The sequence below is a fragment of the Drosophila elegans genome, unplaced genomic scaffold (assembly GCF_018152505.1).
Source record: "Drosophila elegans isolate 14027-0461.03 unplaced genomic scaffold, ASM1815250v1 contig_257, whole genome shotgun sequence".
Classification (NCBI taxonomy): Eukaryota; Metazoa; Arthropoda; class Insecta; order Diptera; family Drosophilidae; genus Drosophila; species Drosophila elegans.
The window spans coordinates 293,935-308,528 of record NW_024545631.1 but is presented as its reverse complement, the minus strand read 5'-3'; the positions used below and the strand labels follow the sequence as shown (position 1 = coordinate 308,528).

At 34.1% G+C, this 14,594-nt stretch overlaps 1 protein-coding gene across 4 annotated transcripts in view; it reads right to left on the bottom strand.

The window, feature by feature from the left end:
- Nucleotides 1–14,594, bottom strand: part of LOC108139219 (calcium/calmodulin-dependent protein kinase kinase 2) — a 133,317-nt gene extending 118,723 nt beyond the window's left edge. Inside the window, exons 1-2 of one of the 4 annotated variants that reach the window (XM_041708542.1) lie at nucleotides 14,474–14,579; nucleotides 14,203–14,251 (exon numbers count right to left, since the gene is read on the bottom strand). The gene's annotated coding sequence lies outside the window, so the exon portion shown is untranslated. Of the gene's footprint in view, nucleotides 1–14,202 lie in introns of all 4 variants that reach the window. The other 3 variants (XM_041708545.1, XM_041708544.1, XM_041708543.1) reach the window with 3 other exon arrangements.

Here is a 14,594-nt window from a genome sequence, read left to right as displayed (position 1 = left end):
TTTATATTTAATCCATGAATTTAAATTAAGGTCAAGAATTATACTAGTCAGGTGTGATACATGGTCAAATCTATTTAAATTAAACACTAAACGAACAATTGAGTTAAATGCTAATGTTTGTTTGCTCATATCTCGCGAGTCGCAACGACCAAATATTTCAACATCGTAGAATAGTGTAGGAACGAAGACGTCTTTGGCGATTAACAGCTTTGTTTCTTCTGGAGGAAATAATTTTGTAATGGAATGTTTACGTAACACGCCATATGTTCGCCCGGTTACTGTTCCTATGTGCTTGCTCCTAGACAATGTGTTACTGAATGTAATTCCCAAATTTACTGCGTGTTCTACGTATTCAATAGGTTATTGTTTATCAATAAATTCTGTAAAGTTAAAGTAACAACGGGTCTTTTGCCGATGAATATACATTTAGATTTTTTTTCAGTTTATCCCCAAGCCATTTTCTTTTGCCCATTTCTCAATTACAGATAACATTATATTCCTTCCAATAACATTGGAAAGAAAAGGTAGAATGGAAATTGGTCTATAGACATTGTTGGCCTTTGGTATCGGAATTATTTTTGGTTTTTTCCATACCGTCGGAAAAAAGAAGTATGTAAAGAAGTTAAACTAGAAGTTAAGAACTAGGTTTATGTTACTATTCGAAACATTTAATTGACAATGAACATTGTTATTACGATAAATAGCATCACATACATTTAATTCTAGTTCCTATATTTAAAAGAATGAGTCTAAATTAGTCTAAATTAAGGTCATAAGAAAGAAATATAAGGTCATGTTTTGAGAAAGCTGGTACTAAAATCTGGTTATAAAGTAAAATCTTGTTTGGGTCAATGATGGAAAAGGTCAAAAAGGGTATCACAGGTGTTGCTAAAATGTGTGGGTATAGTTACGTTTACAGGAAAAAGCCCTATAGACTCAAGATCATGAAGTAGATAATGTCAACATAAAAAGCTGATAAGTCCTCAATGGAATCAATGACGAAATCGTATGTTATTGTACTGTTTTCGTATTACTTATGACAGATATTTCTACCAGTAAAAGTTCTATTGGACTATAATTTGAGTGTTTCGACTTCATTTTACATTTAAGATTGTTATTGACATAGATCGTGACACCGCCAGCATGACTAACACGATCAGCACGATACAAATTATAGCCATCACACATAGTTCACTAGTCGCACATATCAGAAGTAAGCCAGGTTTCTGACAAACGTAAGACATCCACATTAGACTGAATAAAAATTAACCTAAGTTCATCAATTTTTCTTAATAAGCTTTGTGCATTGATATGTGTAACTTTTAAACCATTTTTGAAATTGCTTATTTCTTTTTTGATATTTAACTCTTATTAGGGGCGCAAGCTCAATTTTTAGAATTTTAAAAATGTTTTTTTTTTTAAACAATAAAAGGTTATACATATTAAATAATAATAAAGATATATTAACTAGAGATTCGAAGAGAGTGCATTCAAAGTAATTAAGAGAGAAAGCTATCATCTGCAGACGAGGTGGTCTTTCTCCCCATTAAAGAGTGAGTTATAGCAGCATTTGAAGAGGTGGTGAGAGGATTGGCGTACATTAAAGAAAGCTCTTCTATCCTCCCGCCGCAGTGAACGCCCACTTTTCCAGTGCAAAGGACATGCACAAGACCGCAACGTGTAAAACCAGCAGAGAGGAGTCGACGCTTCTTCATTTGCATTGCCTCTTTAAATATTTTGTAATTTTCTTTAGAGAGCTGCTCATTGATGTATACTGCAGCGTCTGATCCGAGACCCAAAAGCTGCAAGCTCAGTTGACTTTTTCTCTCGCGCCGGTACAACCCAATTTATGTAAACAGTGATATCTTCTCCCGGACGTTTTTATAGCCTTGCAGATGGTACTATAATTTCAGTCAGAAGTTTGCAACGCAGTGGAGGAGGCATTTCTATTTATTATTTCTATTGTCTTTCTATAGCATATAGCTCCCATAGGAACAATCGGAAAAAAAATTATAGCTTTGCTGTTTTAAAATTTTTTTTTAGTTCTTCGACATATAGTATTTCATCAAAAGCGGACGACTATTTCATATAGCTTTCATGAAAACAATAAAAATATATACATCTTTTTTTTAAATGTAACTTTACTATTTTGTAATTTTTTTTTAAATTCTTTTAGATTTATAAACAATTTGATAGTACAGAAGTTTATTGAAATCGGAAAACGATTTCATATAGCTGCCATAAACATATACGCAAGTAAATCATAATTTTAATGTGTTCAAGTTTATTTAATTTTTGCAATAGCTGAAAGGGTATATAAACTTCGGCTTGCCGAAATTTGCTTCCTTTCTTGTTCAATTTGATAATAACCACCGGGTCAGTGTGCGTGTTTTGTGTTTTACGGGCGCGAAAAATGTATCGTTTACGTGGCGGCGATGTCAGCTGGTGATTAAAGCACAGCTTGTGGTACAGAACTCGTAAGTTTTCCCCGTCCAAATACACACATCGCAAGAGCTGATTGCAATCTTTTGGGCAGACTGCTTCGCTTTTAGCCCACATATTTTTTCACCCAGTGCATGCAAGTCAGCCATTTCCTGATTCAGCTGGTCGACCGGCTCATCTAACTTATCTTGTTCAGAGCGAAGATCAAATACTTTGCGTTCTAGGCCTACGATTCGTGAGACCATCTCCTTGACATCTCTCCCGATCATGTCCATCAGCTTCTCGATACTGTAGAGGATGCGTTTTTCCGCTTCATGGACATGTGACGCGATTTGGTTGGTTCAAGGAGCTCCAACAGTTGTGGCGAGGGGGCGTCCGAAAGGCGTTCACTGGCAAGTCCAGAATTATTACGGGTGCGCTTTGTTCGGTTGCTCCGTAGTAACATTATTTTGTTTTATATTTTTGTTTTGAAACGTGTTTATATGATTGTTTTGTAACGTGTTTATATGTTTGTTTTGTAACGCGTTTATATTTTTGTTTTGCATGTAGATTTAGTTTACAGTTATTGAATTGTGGATTTTAAAAGTGCACTTGTAAACTAAACTGTTTAGTGTTCGGGGAACGGTGCACTGTATGGGTTTGATGTTTGATAGAAGTAGAACCCGCAAAACAAAATCAAAACACACAGCGGCAGTGAAAAATAACTTTAAACAGTTCTTTTGTTTAATATATTGTTTAAAATTGGAGACTTCGCTGTCTCATAGATCCGTTTTATCCGTTAAGGTGTTTTATCCGAATAAAATATCGATATTGACAACTTTAACCAGAGAGCAACTAAATATACGTCTGCTCACAATGAATGCTACACTTTATTTTAATTTTAATTTTTTTTTAATTTTTCAAGGCTGCTGCAAATTTGTGTGCAATCGATTGCAAATGAAATAATGATTTCAGGTGGCTATTGCATTCGCTCGGTTTCGAAACTCTCGAAACTCCAAAGCTAAGAGGCAGCCGTAGTTAGTGAGTGGCGAACTTGAAACTAAGACGTGAGCTTTGCCTCTAGTTTCGGAAGATAATCTCCCGCGAAAACCGTATCGATAGGAAGAAGCCGACAGCCAAAGGAACTGCATGAGATGATTAGGAGGAGCCCTGTTCGATTTATTTCCTGAGCTGAGCGAAAAACTTTTCGTACACAGAGAATGTTTGATCGTATTTCGAATTTAAAATAGATAACCTATTTGCGGCATCCTCCACTTTTTCCAATATGGATTTGACATGGTCGCGGCCTACATTGCAGGTAGATATGGTTGGAGTAGCAGCAGCAGAATTTTTGACGCTGGCTTCGAAATGACTCAGACGATTGGAAATAGAAATAGACTCGAAAATTAAGAATTAAGTTTTTTCAATTGCTGAGAATATTAATTTGAAATTTAAGAACCATATGGCATACACGACCACACTGAAATTCTAAAGGAAAGACTTTATGTGCACCCAAAAATATAATTATTTAATGGCGAACTAAAGAGTATATAAGGTCCAACTGACGCATGAAGGTAGGATTTCTAACTATACTGTATACAGTAAGGAGTATAAAATAGATAATCAAAAAGTTTACTGGATGGATAAAAATGTATTGGCTGCGTAGAACCGCTCTGCGATATTAGGAGAATATGTATTTGTGTCTAGGGTAGAAAATCTGCTGTTTTAGTTTTGATTTGTAATGAAAAATAAAAAAACTAAACAACAGTTAAGCTACAAAAATCTATTTAGTGTTTTTAAAAATAGCAGGGACAGCCTCGGCAACAATGAATTGTTAAATTAAATATGTTTATAGATATAACTGAAATATTTACAATAACCAATGTATACTTGGAAAGGCTACCCAAAAGAGTTTGTACATGTTATATTTCATCCAATAAATAGAACCAAATTTAAACAACGATTTTTTCCAGCGAAAGGCCGAATAAACATTGAAAATATAAAAATGGCGGGAATAAATTAAAGGTCCTATAGCCGAAGCCCATTGGTGCATTAAATCGGTTTTGGCCCAAAGAACATTTATTACATAAGGATTATCGTAAGGCTAAATGCCGCCTTTAAAACAAATGCGATAAAAATTCATTCGCCCCCAACGTTTTTAGAAAAAAAAAAACGGAGAATACCGATATTTAACGATATTTCATTAGTTCTCCCACTACAACAGCTGGCTTTCATATATCAAGTTGACGCAATTTTTGATTTCCTTCGAATATAAAATCTATTTTTCATAAAATGACAAAAAAAAGAGCAAGCGCAGCAAAATCTTTACTTTTATAAAAGAAAAACAAACCAAAAAACAGACATTCTTCGCCGCCATTAACTTGTTTTCATTAGTAACGAAAGAACACTAAAATTACTAATACTTCTACCTCTTTCTGGGACAAGTCGGGATCGTTCGTCCGTTTCTACGCGAACTAGTCTCTGAGTTTTAAAACTATCAGCGTGAAACTTCCCCAGAAGTTATTTTCCTATTCCTATAGGAACAATCAGAAAAATAAATGAAAAAAAAAATTTGCAATTTGCAATTTTTATTTTATTTTTTTAATTCTTCGACAAATAATAATGATTTAATTTTATAGAATTACGGTTTTAATTTTATTATTATTGGCGGACTATAACATATAGCTCCCTTGGGAACGAGTGAGGCCGAAAGTTCTAGAATCGCATTATAGTCAGTTGTGTCAGATTTAAGCTTTAACTAAATCTCTATGGTCTACTGATAACAATCGGGCAGAAATATATGAACGTTTCATAGCAGCTAGAGTTAGTATCATGTCACTAATTCAGACAAAACAAGGTTCGACACACATTGGCTGGATCTCACCATACCAAGTTTGCCGAAGCAGAAGCTTCCAAGCTTTGATGGCAAATACTTTCAGTATAAGCGGTTCATTACTTCAATCAATTATCACTTAGTATAATAATCATTTCTTCGTTCAATAATTTGGTTCATAATGACTCTTTCCTCGCGCAAATGGAAAAGTATAATTTTTACTAGGCCTACCTGGGCCAGAGCTGGAAGTAGTTCAGGCATTTTAGATTTCGGAAGATAGCTATCTGAAAGCTTTAGAGCGGTTAAAGTCAAGGTACGATATCGACGTGCTAATATTTCTCGTTTACTCGCGCTTCCCGATCCTTCACAATTACAGCTACTCTTCGACAAAGCTTCAGCCGTTCGTGACTCTCTACTGTCATCGGGGAGTGCATAGGATATTATGAATACCGTAATGATTTACGTATTTTTATCAAAGGTCGATAGGCCAACAGAGACTAAATGCAACGAACATTAATGATTTGAGCAGTTACCGTCTTGGGATGAATGATGTAAGGTTCTATTAGCCTGATTCCATTGCCGCATTAAAACGCATTTAGCCAAATGCGCATTTATTTACACAGGGAATCCCATAAGGCTAAATGCCGCATTTAAAATAAATGCGATTTTTAAATGCGATTAAAAACCATTCGCCCCTAAAGTTTTTAGAAAAAATACTGGAAAATACCGATGTTTAACGATATTTTGTTCGTGCCACCACTACAACAGCTGTTTTCTATAAGCAAGGTTGGCGCAATTTTTGATGTCTTTTCAATATAAAATCTATTTCGTATGTCTCGGTCGCAATATGGATGTCCTGCTGAGCATTACAGAGTTTAGTAAACTCACTCATGTTCATTAATTTTAATTAATTTCTTTTGGATTTGCCAAAATTCAAAAGTAAACAAGCCCAGATCAGCTGTTCGTGCCACTCACATGTCGGAGTAGCATTAGCTAAATGCTAATGCGCCAATGGAATTAGGCACATTTAAAACCACTAATGCGGCAATGGAATCAGGCTATAAATCGTAGTTGCCACTTTTTCGAAGGTCTAAAACACATTTATCTCAAAAATTCTTCGCACAACTCATCAGTAGCTGCAAAGTATTTGCAGAGTTAGCAATTCAACAACGCCAAGAGCTTTAATTGCCTTCGAACGTCTTATCAGATCAGGGTTTGCCGTTCTCAGTCTAGATGCAAAATCTGTCTCATTTCACTACTTCAGCAATTCCAACAAGAGCTTGTATCAGCATCGAACATAAATCAAGCCGAGAGGTAATTCACAAATCAAGCGATTCTTCAAAGTTTATGAAGACACCATCCAAGGTCCCAGAACAAAGTCACGTTTATACGGACTGCTTTATGTGCATTATTTCGACATTAGTTGTTTTAATCAATGACAAATTTGGGCAGTTCTCACTTTGTTAGACTCCTATTCCGAAGCTAATATCATAACCGAGGAAACATCACATCTCATGTACAACAAGAAGTTAGTGGAATCGTTGAAGTCAGACAAAAGATTAATTATACCGTGTTTGCAACTATTAAATCGCGGACCTGTCCATTTAAATGGTGTTTAACGTTCCCAGAAATCAAAACATTTTGTGCGAAACAGCCTGAAGCATCAGTTTACATTCCAAATTGGAAAGAAACAAGCCAGAAGGCTTGATTCTAGCAGACCCTCAATTTTATCAAGAAAAGATCTCTTTATCAATAAGTAAGGTTTCTTTGAAGCGATTCGAGAAGGAAAGATTAGCCTAGGAGAAAACTTACCAAGTTTAGTAAATACAGCGTTTCGTTGGATTATAGGTGGCAACAAAGGCGTAGGAAGAGCTAAACATATTCAAATATGTAACGTCATCCAAAAAAAGATTTTACACTTCAAACCAATTTTGGGGAAAAGAAGAGTGAACAAGAAAAGAAGAACACTTCGGCAAGCCGAAATTTGTATACCCTGCAACTATTGCAAAAATTAAACATATAAATTTCTATCATTATTTTTACTTCAATTATTGGCAGCTGTATGATATCGTTTTCCGATTTTAATATAATTAAGAGCGCAATTCTAAGATATTTATCTATTGTCAAAAAAAATTTTTTTAAAAATTGAAAATTAGAGAATTTGTAATTTTTGTGTTTATTTTTTTTTAACATTCCGATTGTTCCAATGAAAGTTTTATGATATAGCCGACTTTGATCAAATTTAAACTATTACTAAATATCGAAAAACTGTACAAAAAAATTGAATATACATATATACTTTACAGGGTAAAATATCACTGCGTTGTAAACTTCTGACTGGACACATTCAAGGACACCTATGATATTATAATACGCACCAAAATGTTTCTTCATGATCTCACATTGGAAAGGCTACCATGAAGTACATCACCGGTGATCTTCGTCAGTTAGAACATCTTACTGTTCCTCGTTATTTTCTAACTAAAAAATCAGAATCATGTGACGAAATTTGGCATGGATGCGTTGTTATCGAGTAGAACGTGGCTAAAAATTGCAGGATTGCTAAAACCTTATCTCTCAGCTGATTTACTAACGCCCTTCGTTGGATGGCAACGCATTCTTCACAATTACAATGTTTTGTAGCTAATTATTTGGAAGCAAAAACCAGGCAGATATCATATCACGAGAATGTCGAACCGAAGATCTTTGGACCAATATCTGGTATACTGGACCAGCGTTCTTGAAGGAACCAAAGGGAAAATTGCCTGTTCTTAGTGGAGCACATACGGAACCAAAAGATGTGCGGATTCGAGTTGTACTGCAATTCGCCAGGACCGAAGAGTCTATTTTAGAGTCAATCATCAACAGTTCATCATATGTAAAACTGTTCGGAATTCACTTATGTCTACCGAACTTTTAACAAATAACAAGACGGAGACATCATCCTGCCCGCAAAATGGAACAGACATTTTGCGTTAAGGAAAAGAAAGCATGTGCACCCTTTTTACAGGAAATTACACCAGAAACTCGTTTTGAGAGAGTAGGAGAACGACTAATCAGTTCCGAACTACCATTTTACTCTTAGTTTCCAGCCATTTTATCAAAGAATCATAGGTTTGTGTATCTTTACTTTGAATATCTTTCTCGCTAAAATCCTCATGCTGGGTCTGAGGCACTGCTAGCAATATTGCGTCATACATTGTGGATAATTAACGGTTCAAGCTTACTAGCCGCACCTAACGAAAGAGTCTTCTACGCCATGGATCCAAAAGGATACACAGTCTTCAGCAACGGACTACGTGGACAACAAAACAGCTAAACTTGGAGGTTGGCCACCTTGTCGTTCTTCAAAAGGACAACATGCCTCCACAACACTGGCTCCTTGCAAGGGCGAAGAAGGTTATCACAGATCGGGACGGAGCCGTGCGCGTCGACGATTTGAATACTTCAAAGGGTATTATGAGGCGTTTGATTCATAAACTCGATTCTTTCCCCGTAGCTTAATCTTAATGAATGGTTCTTCAACTGGAGGAGAATGTTGGATGAGATTTATCGTTATAATTATAAGTTTTGAATTTGAATTTAAACGGAACTGAAAACATGTAGCAACCACACACGGTAGCATTTAACTTTTTCAACACTGCGCCACGCATAACATTCTGTAAACTTAAGCCATATCTACTGTTAGAGCTACTATCCATTTTGTTGTCGGGAAAATTGAATTTTGTGATCTCTTCTTCTTGTTTTTAGGTTTGTTTACTTCTATTAGGCCGGTCAGGTGTTTTTGCAAAAATGCCTATTTCTATAAGTCCTATTTTATAGAGTAATTTAACTAATCTATTCTGTTCTGATGTTCCAGTTCATTACAATTTTAGGAAATAATGGGCATTTAATTGACATATGTTTCTTAACGTTATTTGTATATCCTTTCAGACGGTATTATAATTTCAGTCAAAGACTTTTCCGACCCAATATAGCATATATACACCCTCGACCAGCACCACCATGTCCGTCTGTCCATTTAGGAACTATCGGAAAAAAATGAAAAAATTATATCTTCGTTATATTATATAAAAGATATAGTGATGATTAACTATTTTAGTATAACCGTTGTACCTTTATTATAGCCTTTTTCCATTGCCGCATTAGTGGACTTTTTAAATGTGCCTGATTCCATTGGCGCATTAGCATTTAGTTAATGCTACTCCGACATGTGAGTGGCACGAACAGCTGATCTGGGCTTGTTTACTTTTGAATTTTGGCAAATACAAAAGAAATTAATTAAAATTAATGAACATGAGTGAGTTTACTAAACTCTGTAATGCTCAGCAGGACATCCATATTGCGACCGAGACATTTGCCAACTTGAACGACAAAGAAGAGAAGCTGATTGCGTTGTTATGACGGGTTTGCAATGGAGGCTACCTCAGTTTCTAAAAAAGGCAAGGATCCCCGTAAATGTGGAAGTAATTTTATGCCAGAGATCCAGCAATAAAGCATTGTGGTACTGCGAGCAGAATTTGCAGCGTGCGCTCTAGGTTTCAGTCATTTTTTTACAAAATAGATTTTATATTCAAAAGACATCAAAAATTGCGCCAACCTTGCTTATAGAAAACAGCTGTTGTAGTGGTGGCACGAACAAAATATCGTTAAACATCGGTATTTTCCAGTATTTTTTCTAAAAACTTTCGGGGCGAATGGTTTTTAATCGCATTTAAAAATCGCATTTATTTTAAATGCGGCATTTAGCCTTATGGGATTCCCTGTGTAAATAAATGCGCATTTGGCTAAATGCGTTTTAATGCGGCAATGGAATCAGGCTATTAGATCAATAAGAACGATATTTTCAAGCTTCCATAAGAAGGATCGAAAAATTCATTGGAAATTAGACCTAGCTGTTTGTTAACATATCCGATAAAAACAAAATAACGTCGTTTTACAGAATAAAAAACTAGTAAAAGCTAGGTTTTCTTTCTTGCTTAAAAAAAATATCTAAAATGTATTAAGCATATGCACAATGTACATATACATACAATATACTGATCTTTTAAAACAGTTTTGTAGTTTGCTTTAAACAAATAACCGAATTTTAGATGGAAGTTAGAATTTGCTAAGTGGGCCACACAAAATCATTAACATTTTTTTTATTGAAAACCACTTTTTTGGATAGTATTTCTGACTTAGAATAGAATGGTTTTCAATAGTATAGATAACAAAACATTAAGATAAGGAATGACAGCGTGGTTCGAAAATTTATACCTTGGTTTTACAGGCCGGCACTCACCAGATTACAACTAGAATCCATCAATGTGGAAACCGCTGAGTAAGATGGCTTAAGGGGTTGTATACAGTTAGAAGGTAGAAAAAAAGGGAATCTTTCAGAATTTTTTCTGAAAAAAATTTGTGGGTTAATTGATCTAAAACTCCATTATTTGTTTGAAAAGGAGCTACAGCTGATCTCCGGGAGCTGCTCTGAAAAAAGATGTTTTGCGACGACCACATATGTATCTCTAAACTGGATCCTCCGAACAAACTTTGCAGAATTAATGTTTAATCAAGTAATTAATCAATTTTTTTTTACCAAAATGGCGGTTTCTTCTAATAAATTTGAGTTTCGACCACAAATTTGACTTTAAATTGTTTCCAAAAATTTTGTTTTCGGTAAAAAGAAGGTTTTGTTTAATTACTAAAAAAGAAAGCTCGTGTTAAAATTTGAGACTAGTTGATTTAGCCGTTTTTCAGTTATGTTCTTTAACTTTAACTTTAAACAAGGAACCAATCTCGGTAACGCACTATAAAGCCTTTTCTATCAAAAAGGCCCATTCACGAAGCCTGCTCAGGATTTTATTTTATTTTTCTTATTCTGCAAACTATTAAAAATTTGTTAGATCCGATTTGTGTTTAACTTTCCAGGTTCCTGGTTAAAGGAAGACCCATTTTTAACTAAATATTTGTAAAATGTTAATTATTTTTCAAAAGTTAAATTTAAAACTATTTTTAATTTAAGCAAACTAATACGAAATCAGAAACTTTGCTTCATCAAGATGAAGCAAATATCTTAAAAACAACGAAGTTATGAAGACTTGAATGTTCATTTGGGGGTCAGACAACTTTCTCGTTCAATTTTATATGCTTACAATTGGTATTAATGGAAGAACACATTCCCGACCCTATCAGGATCAATAGGAAGTCGATCTAACCATGTCGGTCTATTAGTCCACTCGTTTCTACGCAAACTAGACTAGTTGAAACGAGCCAAATCGGACGACTATATCATACAGCTCCCATGGGAACAATCGGGAAAAATATTGAATTATTATAATTTGGCTGTTTTTTATTTAATTTGAATATACTTCGATACAAAGTAATGTTTTATTGTTTCAGAATTACGGTTCTTATTTTGTTAAAATCAGACCACGATCTCAAATAGCTGATTGTAATAGCCTGATTCTATTGCTGCTTTAGTGAACTTTTTAAATGTGCTGATTCCATTGACGCATTAGCATTTAGCTAATGCTACTCCGACATGTGAATGGCACGAAAACTGATCTAGGTTTGTTTCCTTTTGTATTGTGGCAAATCCAAAAGAAATTAATGAAAAATAATGAACATGAGTGAGTTTACGGAACTCTTTAACGCTCAGTAGGACGTCCATAGGAAAGGGGAGCTGTTGGTGTCGTTTGACAGGTTTGCTAAAGAGACAATTGCAGTTTCTAAGGGTCTAGTTACACTTGGGTTGCTTCATTGCGTCTGTGGATAGACGCAGTTTTGGTTCTTTAAACATTAAAATTATGATTGACTTGTGTATATGTTTAAAAACATTGAAGTTATGATGATTTGCAGCTCAATTATTTCATAGTTCCTATGGCAGCTATATGATATCATTTTCCGAATAAAATTAAAAGCGTAATTTTGAACTGTCAAATTATTAATTAGTCAACAAAAATTAAAAAAATTAAAAAAATAAAAAATAAACAAATTAATATCATAAAATTTTTGTTAATATTTTTATTGTTTCAATGGGAACATTTTGTTATAGTCGTCCGATTTTGATAAAATTTAATTCGAAGAAATAGAAAATAAATTAAAAAACAGCAAAATTATATTTTTTTCATTTATTTTTCCGATTGTTCCTATGGGAGCTATATGCTATAGACCTCCGATTCTGATGAAATATAAACCGTAATTCTGAAATATTTTACCATTACTTTATGTTGAAGAGCTAAAAAAAATATTTAAAAACAGCAGTTAAAAATTTTTTTATTTAATTTTCCGATTGGGAGCTATGTAATATACTCGTCCGATTTTAATAAAATTTAAACCGTAATTCTGAAATATTTAACCATTACTATATGTCGAAGAACTAAAAAAAAAAATTTAATAACAAAGTTATAATTTTTTTCCGCCTGTTCCTATGGGAGCTATATGCTATAGTCGTCCGATCTGTCTCGTTCCGACTTATATACTACCTGCAACAGAAAGACAACATTTGGGAAAGTTCAATGCAGATAGCTTTAAAACTGAGACCAGTTTGCGTAGAAACGGGCTGACAGACGGACGGACAGACGGACATGGCTAGATCGACTCTGCTAGTGATGCTGATCAAGAATATATATACTTTATAGGGTCGGAAATGTCTCCTTCACTGCGTTGCAAACTTCTGACTGAAATTATAATACCCTCTGCAAGGGTATAAAAACAGCAAAGTTATAGTTTTTTCATGTATTTTTTCGATTGTTCCTATGAGAGCTATATGCTATAATCGTTCGACTCAGGTAGCTTTAAAACTGAGGAACTAGTTTGCGTAGAAACGGACAGGCGGACGGACGGGCGGACATACGGACATGGCTAGGCCGACTCTCCTAGTGATGCTGATCAAAAATATATATATACTTTATAGGGTCGGAAACGTCTGCTTCACTGCGTTGCAAACTTCTGACTGAAATTATAACACCCTCTGCAAGAGTATAAAAATGCCTGTGTAGGCAAAATTCCTGGATGAAGCGATCACAATTGGGAAAATTTTATTTAGTCGTATGCTTATTAATTTTTCGTCATAAATTTGGTTTCAGATATGTATTTTGCATGTTGAAGATCGTCACGACTTTTTAACCTCGTTAAGAGATGTTTTTGTTTGATTTCTTTTAATTTAAGAACAACGAAGCTGTAATTATTTATATTTTAGTATTAATATAATTATTTGAAAATATAAATACAAAATAACGTTTGAAATTATTAAGCCATTACCAAAATCACAAAAATAACTTTGCTTAAGGAGTGGACCATCATTTACCCAATACAACAAACAAATAGGATTTGTGGAATCAATTCAAAAAGTAATACAAATTATTGTTGAATAGAAGGATTATTTAACAATATATTTAGATTTTTTAAATGACCATAAACTTTATCTACGAGTTAAGTTTCTTACTTCGTTGAAATTAGCTATGGCTAAAGACTCTATAGCTCTATTTTAATCTTTGCTGTGGCCATATTTTTGGAACTTTTTCGCTTTTTTGAGAATAATCCTACGTTAAAATTTTTTGATAAACTGTTCAGGTTATTTTAAATAGGCTGTTCAAGTTTTAGACAGTGTTTGGTTGAAATAAGCTGTGTGGGCCTGTTACATATTTTTGACCACCCTAATAAATGCTTATACCTATAATGACATACATATGTTGGTACAGACATATTTACACACGATTCCTTCGGGAAAAACAATTTCTAATTAACATAAGGTTTAAACAAGCATATCTGTGTACGCACGTTAATTACTTTACTTTTGTAAGGATTATTAAGCAATTCAATCAATTCGTCTGGTGAAACTGGATATTATTTATTTATTGATTTGATTTATAATGATTATTATGTATACATATATTTTTATAACGTTGATTATAACGCGTAAACTTATGATTTCCAACACTACTTCATATAATTGTACTTACATATGTACGTATGAATATTTCATATCAAATATTGTTGAACGGTGATGCACTATAAACAGTACAAACAAGTGGCCCAACATATGAAAGTAAGTATTGCAGTTACATACATACATATGTAATTACACGGAATTAAAATCTATGTATTATTGTAATAAAAAACCAAAATGTAAAAAATTGCACCAAAAAAAATTATTAGCAGATGAATAATAAAAGTCATTTAAACAGAAGTGGAACCGAATAATTACTATCAATTATGTACATTTGTGTTTACTTTCAAATTTATTTCGAAGTTTAAGCAAATCTCGTTTATGTATGTATGTATCTACACAAAAATAAGCGACATTATATACAATATTCGAACGATTACTGAAGAAATAACGACTGACAGCTAA